The sequence below is a fragment of the Bos mutus genome, chromosome 16 (assembly GCF_027580195.1).
Source record: "Bos mutus isolate GX-2022 chromosome 16, NWIPB_WYAK_1.1, whole genome shotgun sequence".
NCBI lineage: Eukaryota > Metazoa > Chordata > Mammalia > Artiodactyla > Bovidae > Bos > Bos mutus.
This window is the reverse complement of record NC_091632.1, coordinates 20,441,073-20,452,806: the sequence shown is the minus strand read 5'-3', so window position 1 is coordinate 20,452,806 and position 11,734 is coordinate 20,441,073. Positions and strand designations below refer to the sequence as shown.

At 49.0% G+C, this 11,734-nt stretch overlaps 2 pseudogenes; both read right to left on the bottom strand.

Annotated features, from left to right (window-relative positions):
* Window positions 1–4,220: 4,220 nt before the first annotated feature.
* On the bottom strand, window positions 4,221–5,271 carry LOC102275117 (serine/threonine-protein kinase PLK1 pseudogene; annotated as a pseudogene).
* Window positions 4,427–6,329, bottom strand: LOC138991179 (serine/threonine-protein kinase PLK1-like; annotated as a pseudogene).
* Between the last annotated feature and the right edge of the window lie 5,405 nt (window positions 6,330–11,734).

The window sequence follows — 11,734 nt, the reverse complement described above, 5'->3', positions numbered from 1 at the left end:
TCTGTGAGTCTGATTCTCTTGCATAGATAGGGTCATTTGGGTGGTGTTTTAGATGCCACATGTAAGCAATATCCTATGGTATTTCAGCAAATGTTTTGTGATCTGACTTCTCTCATTTTTGCTGTGAATGAAACTCAATCACCTCATGTGTGTTCCCATTTGGCATAACACACCCTGTCCACATGCATGTCCCTGCAGGCTGCTGAACCCACCTGCGGGCTCACACGCGGCCCCTCAGACCTGCCCACCACTACTTCCCTCAAGGCTCAGAAACATGGTCTCCCGTCAAGGAAACATTGAGGAAGAGGCTTGGCAGATGTGGAGTGATGCTGGAGAATGAAAGAGAATTCTGCTTGCTAGAGAAGGAACTTCCTAAGACTTAGTGAGCGTTCAATGCTGTTTTAAACATCAGAGTTGAAATGCCTGCCAGTAGCTCTCCTTCCAGAACTTTTTTCTTAATTGGAGCACAGTTGCTTCACAATGTTGTGTTAGTTTCTGCTCTACAATGAAGTGAATCAGCTTATGTAGAAACATATCCCCTCCCTCTTGAGCTTCCCTCCCACCACCTCTAGGTCATCACAGAGCCCTGAGCTGAGCTTCCTGTGCTGTATAGCAGCTTACCACTGGCCATGCATTCTACACACAAGAGTGTATAAACACCAGTCCCAAGAGTTGTATGGCTCAAACTTATGGCGTTAACAGTGAATAAATGCTAGGGGTGAGTAGGGCTTGAGAATCACACACATACACACACACAATAAAAGAGAAGATGTCACTTGGACAAAGCTCATTGGTTCATCCTAAGACAAGCTTTCATTAACGGTCTACTCTGGGGGAATGGTTCTCAACCATGGCTACAGGTTAGGTCACCTGGGGAGGTTTTCAGACCACAACCAATGTCCAGACCTCAGGTCACTCAAGTCAGGACCTCCAGAAGCAGGGCTGGGTATTTTTAGGTATCTCCCCAGGCCACTGTGAGGCACAGGGAGGGTCCCCAGGCCACTTGTGCACCCAGTATGCCACTGAGATGGTCACCAGCAAACAAAGATGGACAGAATGAACCCTGGCTCCAGGGAGCTATGGAATAGTAGTGCGTGCTGGGCCGTCCACACACTCCAAGGGGCTGTAAGAGCCTGGAAAAGGAAACACCCAACTCTGCTACCAATCATGATGATGAGAATGAACCGGGAAAGGTGAGGAATGAGGAGGACTCTGGGTGACACATGAAGGTGAGTCCCTCTTGGTGCTGGACAAGAGAATGAATCAACCCCCAGAAGATGAAGAGCTCAGGCTAGGGAAAGGCCTCAAGGGTTCATCGGGTGTCCAGGCAGGATTTTGCTTAAGCCATTCTGAAGGAAGAGAATTTCGTGAACTCCGCCATCCTGAACGGGAGACTTACCCCTCATCACTGACCCCAGGTTATCGCTGACCTCAAGCTGAAGCCTAAGCTTACTCCGGCTAGTGGTGTTCCTCACCCCACTGCTCCTCAGCTCTCAGGATGCCTCTGGTTCTGGGAGATACATTCAGGCTAATACACAGCATCTCAGGAAGGAGCCCCTTCCCTTCAAATTGACAAACCTCAGGGAAGGCAGCTCCCACCCCCAGGAGAACTGGGTCCCCTTTGCAAGGGGGCTGGGAGCAGTGGCTGCTCATCTTCTCTGCAGCATCTCTCAACTGAACACACAGAACAGGACCTTGTGTGGGGCAGAGCCGAAGTGTGGGGGCGGGAGGGGTTTATAATGGTTATAATTGGGGCTGCCGTGGTTGAACCCCTGGTGAGTTTGGGAATTGCCAGCTGGGATGTTACCCGAGACATAAGCATCCCCTCACATGGGGCAGCCAGGCTCACGGCTGGAATTTCAAGCACTTGCTCCAATTGTTCCCGGAGCTGCGGTCATTGGTATGCTCGGCACTTGGTCGCTGACCTGACACTGGGTTCTCATGGTTTGCTCTCCTATCTGGGACTGAGAGCCTTGAATATAACCAACACAGACAGTATCCTATAAAAAGCAGTTGTAAAGACTGGTCTGCCTCCTCCCTGCTTCCCAGGGCCCCAGCTGTGGGGTGAGCCTGGGGCTGGCTGGTTTCCCCACAGTCCTTTTGTGTTGGCTGAAGCCTCGCCTGAACACTTCTCGTCAGCTACAAACCAAGGCTGGGGCCCACAGGGATATGAGTCTCCCATGGTCAGACTGGAATACAAATGGAGTTGCCGATTTAAAGATCAGGTTAGATGGCGTGGGATGGGCAGGCCACGCAGAGCAGGAACTCCCTTCCGAAGCTCCATCATTCTACATGTGAAAATTCAAGTCACCAACAAGGCTCTGTCTTCAGCTCCCACCCCCTCTTCCCAGGCCCTTGCCTGAAAAAGGAGAAAGGAAGGTTTAAATCGTCACCCTAAATCCTCTTTTATCCTTGACATAATCTTCAGGATTTGTGCTCCTAGGGACTCAGTGGAATTCTGGTGCCCCGGGGCCCCCTCTGACTCCTGCCAGGGGCCACAAACATCTCCTCATTCCCATCCCTCCTCCCCCACACAAAACTGGAAGGGAAAAGCTTGAGGATTTTCTAAACTATAAGTAAACAGGGTCATTGGTATTAAGTAGGAAGACCCGGGTAAACTGAAGTCTCTTCACACACTGAAACTTGGTCATGGTCAGAGCTGATTCCCATCCTCAGGTCCCAGGTGAAATGGACTTCTTAGCAGAAGCCCAGCCTACCAAACACTGGCAGAGTCCACGTCACTGGGGGACAGTGTGACATCCAGGCCATCCACTGGTCCCCAACTGATCCATCCTCATAACAGTCACTGCCACATACCAAACAGAGACTAAATGTTCCCTCACATAATCCTTCAGATAACCCCTATGAAGCTTTATAGTTGGGGAAACTGAGCTGCAGAGAGATTGAGTAACTTGCCCAAGGTCACACTGCATACATGGTAGAAGCAGGATCAGGTCATCTGACTCAGAGGCCTAGCCTGTAACCACTCAGCCTTAGTGCCACTCACATGTGTGCCTTGGCTCAGCACACCACGTCGTCTCTGCTTGATCACATTCTTCGCCTGGGCCACCACTGACTCACCTTCTCCAGCTTCCCTCCAGTATTCCCATCCTTCTTTCCTTTTCATCTTCCCTTCCTCCAGTTGAAACAGCTCCCCTAAATGTGTCCCTCCTCAACCAAACCCACCAAGTACTCCTCATACTGAACATAGGCTGCTGTGAGCACGTGGACAGGACCCCAGGCAGCCCTTCCTGCACAGCACCTACCCCTGCGGGTTCCTTTCTTTTCTTTTCTCCTTCCTCCTTTCTTCTCTCTCCCTCCCTCTCTCGCCCTGTCTCTCTTTCCCCCTCTCTGCTTTCCCAAGCTTTCCACTTACCTTCCCAGCTTTTCTGCATGCCAGCTAGATAATCTGGAGTCAGCGTATCATTCAAAGGAGGTCGCACAAGTTCCATAATCTTCCCCCAAGACCAGTCCTGAGAGACCTGTCCTCATGACAGGGTCGGCCCAGCATTCTCCGGGCCCTACCAGCACAGGGGGCCCTGCTGCTCTCAGCAGACGGAGTGCCTTTTATGAAAGGCACTTTAAGAACTTATTAATAATGTGTTGTCACTGAATTTGCTTACCACTGTTACTTGACATACTGGGCTAAGACCCAGCGAAGGTAGACCTCCCATCTACCCACACAGCCACTTCCACGGGGCACCGCAGGAGTAATCAATCCTTGCTGCCGATTGGCTGAGCCATCAGCACGTGAAAACTAGTAGCCAATCAGCACTCCCCATAGCTTTTTGGAAAGATTCACACGTGTTTAACATGTATAAAGCCAAAGAAAAACAGTCCTGAATTCTATAGCAGTATTCCGTACAATTCATATGGCCGTAGAACCTACAACTCAACATGTACGAAAATAATGTATATAGCAAACCCCACTTGTAATGACGACATACTCTCTTTTTAGCTGCCAGGTTTGGGGATTGGGGGAATATCTCACACACACACACACACACACACACACACACACACACACACACAAAACCAGCACAATGGGAGCTAATCCATAGGGGCCCAAGGTGCAGGTGAGGGCGAGGAGGGGCACAAGTCCCAGGGGAGGAGCTGTGAGGAGGTCCTGAGGTGGTTAGAGGCCAAGCCAGAGCTCAGCAGCTTGTTCACCACGGAAGGACATGGTGGAGCCGACCGGTCAGACCCTTGGAGCAGCTGCACTACTCCAGGAGGTTCGGACAGTTCTTGGGAAACCCAGCTTCTAGTTGCTGTAGTGACAGCTGCCACGCTGGACACGGGGTGAGTTTGCTATGGTCCTGGGAGATGCCAATTTGCACCCAGCCATTACTGAGTGCAGGATGATGGTGCTGTGTATGCAAAATCAGGTACGCAGGTAGCTAGACTAGTCCAACACCTTCCCACGGGTGCCCACCTTCAGCAAGAGTCCACTCATGGAGTTTTGGAAATACGTGGAGCGTGATCTTCATGGAGGAGTTGGGATGGGAACTCAGCGGTGAGGTGGAGCACTGCACCATCACACACTGTTTACTGCAGACAGACACCAACAGGCTAGGGGACGAGATGAGTCCAGTCATTGGAGAACACCCCCACACTCGGTCACACGGCTGATTCCCAAGGCTGCACTTGTCCAAGTAGTCTCCCCACTTTGCTGACTCAGAAGATGGTGATGCTGGCAGAATCCTCAGCCTCCTCCTGCCTGACCAGTTCCTTCTCAGAGGGCTTGGAGGCATTCACGCTACACGGTCAATACAACATGTCACCAAGGTGGCACTTGACCGCTTCTCTGATCTCCTGGACCATTGGTTCCTCTTTTTCCCAGAAAGCCTTAGGCACAGGGTTCTCCGGGCCTTTATTGAGGACTGTGAGAGGCTTCCTGTTCCCAGGGTCTAGTCTGCTGGGAGCGATTGAAAATCTTCATGGAATAGTGGGGGCAGGTAATGGGGGATCGGCTGGGACGTAGCCAGAAAAACTGGTCTTGAGCTGCTCATGAACAGTCAGGTGACCAGTGGCGTCTGCCTACAGCATCTTCTGGAAGAGGCAGTTATGTGCTTGGGAACAGTGCATTCATTCTTCTTGATCCAGAAGTCAGTAAGTTTTAGGCAAGAGATCTCAAAGGTGAGCTGCCCTTACTAACATGACGTACCCAGTGGACCCCACGACCACCTGGAAATGCTGCCTTTTCTTGCTTACACCTCAGGAATCTGTTGTTGTTTAGTCGCTAAGTAGCATCCGACTCTTTGCCTTCTCCATCCATGGGATTTCCCAGGGAAGAATACTGGAGTGGGTTGCCATTTCCTTCTCCAGGGGATCTGCCCAACCCAGGGATCAAACTCAGGTCTCCTGCATTGGGAGGCAAATTCTTTACCACTGAGCTACTAGGGAAGCACTAGGTATTTAGATAGGCTCTTCTGCTCCCCAACATATTCATCTTTGGTTGCCAGTCCAAATCTCCTATTTTCACCTCCAGATCCTCATTCAGGAAGACTCTACCCAGCTTGAGATCCTGGTGAACAACCTGGTTTGGGTGCAGTCAAGGACTATCTTGACTGCATCGACTTCCCTGGTGTCTCAGATGGTAAAGCATCTGGCTACAATGTGGGAGACCCAGGTTCGATCCCTGGGTTGGGAAGATCCTCTGGAGAAGAAAATGGCAACCCACTCCAGTACTCTTGCCTGGAAAATCCTATGGACAGAGGAGTGTTGTAGGCTACAGTCCATGGGGTCACAAAGAGTTGGACACAACTGAGCGACTTCACTTTCACTTGCACTTTCAAGGACTATCTGCCTCAGGTAGCAGCGGGTCTCGTCCTGGCTTATGGATTTCCTCCACTGATGTAGTTCCAAGACAGATCTCCAGCAGCAGAGCCCCAACATGACCAACATGAAGTTCACATCCTCAAAAAAGCTGTGGAAGCCTCAGACTAGATGCTGGCAGGCAAAGGGGCAGTGAATAGACCTCTCCCAGGTCATCGTCACCCTCTGGTGCGGCCTGAGCTGCAGCGACTTAGGTAGATCTTGCTCGCAAATGCCTCCTTGGGGTCTTCATCAAGATAGAGATGTCACAGCACTTGGCGAAGCTGCTTTTCCCCTAGAAAGCGGCCTGGGAGACTGCGCAGCCCACTGCATGGGTCCATTAGGCCTTCTGGGATCTCTTTTACCCACTGGATGTCCATAAGGGCCTTGGGAGCCTCAACTCCAAGGATCCAGTCTTTCCCTGGGTGGGCTGGTGCCCCAGCCAGCCTCTCTGCAGCGCCACCTCTCGTGTGTTCCTGGGAGCTGTTCCTCCGACTATGCAGGGTCTGAGCAGCGGTTTGGTGTTATTAGGCTTCTCCCTGAATCAAATGCTGCCGTGAGAATGTTATAAAAGCTCTTCTCACTCTTTCTCTTTTTTTTTTTTTCCTCCCACTATTGGGGAGGAAGACGCGAGGCAGCAGTGGCTTGGGTTCTCCGCCCCACAGACTCAGCATCCAGCCCCCAGACTGGGTTTGCTTCCTCCAGCAGAGGGGAAGTCAAGGGAAGGTGGTTTTATCAGATTAACTCTGACCAGTAAAAACGCAGTCTCCCAGCCTCTGGGAGCAAGCTGACCCAGCTGCCTGTGTACCCAGTGGTTTCCAGGCTGGTGGGCAGTTGTTTTTCCTCCAAAGCCTTGGCTAGCTCTGCATCTCACCCGAGGGCTGCGGTTTGGGGAATGTTTTGAGTTGAAACATTCAAGCCCCTCGTGGTATTCGGAGTTCTGAGACCCTTCTGTGCTAAAAGGAAAAATGAACGGTCTATTTAGAAACTGCTAACAATTCACAGTGTAAAGAAAAGGCCACAATTCGGCAGCTGACGGGCTGGTGTTCTAAGGGTGGTCCCAGGGATGCTGGCTGCATGGCAGTCGTGGCCCCCGCTCTGGATATTCCATCTAGAAGATTCCCTACTAGTGGGGTCAGTGCTTCCAGAAAGCCTCTCCCTGGCTTTTTCTGGGCCCTTCCCCAAATATGCTCCTCCTGGGGCCTGTGGTGTGCTTGGGCCATGAATGAGACCACTTTTCCTAAATCAAATGAGCTTTGCTCTTGACAAAGGAAGGAAAAGTGACTATTTGGGAATACCCGAAACAGCTTCTCTTGGGTTTGAGTTGTGAGGTTTTCAGCTATCACAGACATAGACACGGTTCTCCTGAAGGAGGAAACTGCCTTTCCTCTAAAGGACAAAACACACTCTGGGTGTTTTTTTGTCACCAGAGGTACCCACTTCAGCGCAGTAGTACAGCGTTGCCCCGCAGATCCATGAAGTGAAGGACACAGCCTCTCTCCTCACGTTCTTCAGTCTAGTCGGAAACACGGGTAAGAAAGAGCTATTGAGATGGATGGAAATAAATGACTGGAGAACACTTCCCACTCCTTAATGAATTCTGCCTTTTTTCTCCCAGTGTAATCTAAGCTCCACAAGGGCAGGGACCTCAGCTTACTCACCACTGGATTTCCTGTACCTAACACTGCCGCTGGCACATCATAGACCTTCAAGAAATACCTGTTGGGGAATGAATGAATGAAAGTCATGTTCCTTGTCATAGCCCAGCTCCAAGCACAGCACTAGGTTCAGTAAATTCTTGATAAAAGAAGAACAAACCAACAAGAGAGCGTCAGAGCAGGGCTTTAAAGTATAAACAAGTTAACCAAAAAAGGACTGAAAAGGAAAGGGGCAAGAGATTCCATGGGCAGAAAGGATGACATTGACAAAGGCAAGCACAGATGTGCAGTTTCCAGGGAACTTGTTGGAAGCAGCCCAACATTTTACCTGAAAATAAATTTAAAGAAAATTTTGCAGAAAAGCAGCAGAAGACGGCTTCCCTTGTGGCTCAGTGGCAAAGAATCCACCTACCAGTGTAGGAGACACAGCTTTGATCCTTTGGTCAGGAAGATCCCCTGGAGAAGGAAATGGCAACCCACTCCACTAGACTTGCCATGGAGAATCCCATGGACAGAGGAGCCTGGCAGGCTACTGTCCACAATGTCGCAAAGAGGAGACACGACTTAGCGACTAAACAACGAAAAAGCAGAAGACCACCTAGGTGTTCTTTTTTTAAAATGTTGAACATTTAATAAACTGCCATATAACATGGAGGAGTGTTATACAGCCATTACCACAATGAAGGTGGCCATTTTTTGTGTGTTTCTAAATAATGCATAAAGTGAGCAGCAGAACACAATAAAGCCTATGCATCATCACTGTCTTGTGGCCAAATCAACAGTTGCATTTGGCTGCTGGATGCTGTAACTTTTCAAAATGTGTATATATTTTTAATAGATTGTCTCAATGTTTTTAAATAGACAAAAGAAGGATGTGGTCAACAGTAAAGGTCCCTAGTGCCAAGTCCCAGGGAAGACATTCTAGGTGAGGAAAGGCATTCTATTTACATTTCTTTATTTTCTTGGGCTCCAAAATCACTGTGGATGGTGACTGCAGCCATGAAATTAAAAGACACTTGCTCCTTGGAAGAAAAGCTATGACAAACCTGGACAGCGTGTTAAAAAGCAGAGACATTACTTTGCCAACAAAGGTCCATCTAGTCAAAGTCATGTATGAATGTGAGAGTTGGACAAAGAAGGCTGAGTACTGAAGAACTGATGCTTTCGAACTGCGGTGTTGGAGAAGACTCTTGAGAGTCCCTTAATCCGCAAGGAGATCAAAACAGTCAATCCTAAAGGAAATTAGCTCTGAATATTCATTGGAAGGACTGATACTGAAATTGAAGCTCCAATACTTTAGTCACCTGATGGGAAGAGCCACCTCATTGGAAAAGACCCTGATGCTGGGAAAGATTGACGGTAGAAGGAGAAGAGGATGACAGAGGACGAGATGAAGTCATAGGGCCAACTGATTCATGCTGATGTTTGACAGAAAACAACAAAATTCTGTAAAGCAAATTATCCTTCAATTAAAAAAATAAATAATTTTTTCAAAAAGTCACAGGGCTGTGTGTTTCTATTGTATTGATTACAAGTTTTTTTTGTTTGCATGTGATAGAAGCTTAATGTAAACTAGCTCAAGTAGGGAATTCCCCTGTGGTCCAGTGGTTAGGACTCTGTACTTTCACTACAGGGGGGTACAGGTTCTATCCCTGGTCTGGGAACTAAGGTCCTGCAAACCAGGTAGCACGGCCAAAATAAATAATAACAATAATGACAAACTAGCTCGAGCAAAAGAACTATCAAGTGCAGGAGCTGGTTCTTTCTAGGTTTCTCTGCGTGTGTGTGTGTGTGTGTGTGTGTGTGTGTGTATACACTTAGGTATGTATCTATCATCTATCAACCGTCTCTCTATCTAATTTTAGGTTTTCTTCCTCCCAGAGTAACCTTATTCTCTCCTACTTCATATACCTCCTCTTGGCAGTCGGGGAAGCATGCTTACATGGCCTCGGAAGCTTTGGGTCAATCCATATAAAAATCCCAAGAAAAAACTTTCATGAGTTCTGCTTTGGATCACATGCCCACTCCAGAACAATCTCTGTCACTATTGACCAGCCCGAGTCAAGGGCCCTCCCATGATGAACAACACCTTGACTGCCAGATCTAGAAGAAGAGGAGTGTCCTCCCAAAGGACGAGATGCAGAGGAAAATCAAACCACACATCACCCCACGGCAGTCTTGCAGGTGTCCCCGGCAGCCAGGTGCCAGGTATGGACACGCTGACATCACATCTGCAATCAGCACAGGAGAAGGCAAACTCTGAATCCACATTTTTCGTGTCTTACTGTAGCCTCTCTTCTGGGATTTGGTTTCTTCACCTGTCAAGTGTGTATGTTGGGCTAAGTTCACCTTTAAAAGTCTCTTGTGGGAATTCCCTGGTAGTCCAGTGGTCAGAACTCTGCCTTTTCACTGCTGAGGGCATGGGGTCAATCTCTGGTCAGGGAACTAAGATCCCACAAGGCTTATGGCTTGACCAAAAAAGAAAAAAAGTTCCTTGAAAATATGACATTCTAATATTTCTGAGATATTCACACTTAAAAGTCTTGCTAACATCAGAATAATGGAAATGTCAGCTTCCTTGGTTGATTAATTCAGGAGGTAACTTTGGAATTTTTAACTTTGTGGTTGTCATTTGTTTTAAAAACACTTAATCTATTGTTCTGCAAAGAAATCTTATCTTTTTCCCACCAAACATTTTTCAGTCTCACTCAGAATCTCAATTATTGGAATCATCATCTTTGAAAGAATAAGATATTTGGGAGCAAAGTATTTTAGATCCATCCCAATTTTTTAATTCTTAGGCCCAAACTTTTATTATTTCTAATCGATCCAAGAAGCTGTGGAAAGGCAAATCATTGCTCCCTTAGGTTATCTGAGGACCCCTTGACCTTGGTAGAGAATAGAATTCCAGAAGAGGGGAATCTCTGAGCCAGAGTTACTGTGCTGTGTCTGTTGAGTATCCATGATATACTTATGAAGTTCAAGGAAATCAGAATCACTGACACCTTAGCCCTTCAAAGGGTGTGGGACTCTGTGCCTCTTGACACATCCAGCTGCCCCACCACCCCCACCAACCCTGGGCCAGGGCAGCACAGGTGCAGAAAAGAGGACACAAAGAAGCAAAATGTCTTAGGCAAGGTCAAGGGCTAGATGGTAAAACTTGAATTTTTTAAATTGGAGAATAATTGCTTTACAACGTTGTATTAGTTTCTGCTGTACAACAGCGTGAATCAGCTGCATGTATGCATATAACCCCGCCCTCCCACTCACCATCTCACCCCCCAGGCCATCACAGAGGACAGAGCTGAGCTCCCCTCTAGTTCTCCTTCAGCATGATCTTCCTCTGTGTCCCCTTCACCTCCAGCCACCTTCAGAGCCTCCTTCTCTAAGCCCTGAAACCAAGCCCAACACTTCCTCACCTTCAGCTCCCAAGACCTGCTTGGCAGTGCTGTGGCCCTGACCACTAGCCACGCTGGGGCTTTCAGTCTTGCCTCCCACAAGCATCTGGAGCGGGCACGTCACTTCCAGGCATCTGTTGTGCTTGCAGAGAAAGCCCTTTCCTTAACCCAAGCCTCACAATCCAAATGCATGACTCGGCGAGGGATCCTCTAACAGTCAAGCCTTTGTTTCATTAGAGAGCCTATCCCCCCCACCACATGCTCTGTCTGAGGCTCCCCGCCCACAGCCACACTCCCTTGCACACAATGGAAGACCTGTGTCTTTCTTTCACAGCCCTGGGGATGAGACAGTGAATGCTGGGGCGGCCTGCCAGTCCCTGGGGCTGCGGGAGCCTCCCCAGGCTGGCGAGGGTGACTGGCAAGGTCAGCAGCCAGGTCGATCCTGGGCCACAGGGCCTGCCACCTGCTTGGTGTTTTCTTGATCACTGGTCCAGGGAAGGGCTGACTTGACTTCTCCTGGAACCCCTCCCCCTCCCCCCCGCCTCATATCCAGCATGTGGAGCCCTGTACCAAGATCACAGGTGTGGAGCCTTAGACCAAGGTCACAGGTGTGAAGGCTTAGACCAAGGTCACAGGTGTGGAGCCTTAGCCCAAGGTCACAGGTGTGAAGCCTTAGACCAAGGTCACAGGCATGGAAACTTACACCAAGGTCACAGGTGTGAAGGCTTAGACCAAGGTCACAGGTGTGGAGCCTTAGAGCAAGGTCACAAGACAAAAATTTCTGGAATTAACCAGGCCCCATAGCAACTGTTACCATGAGCCTCCTGATCTAAACCAGCCAGTTCCCCCACCCTATATTAAGTA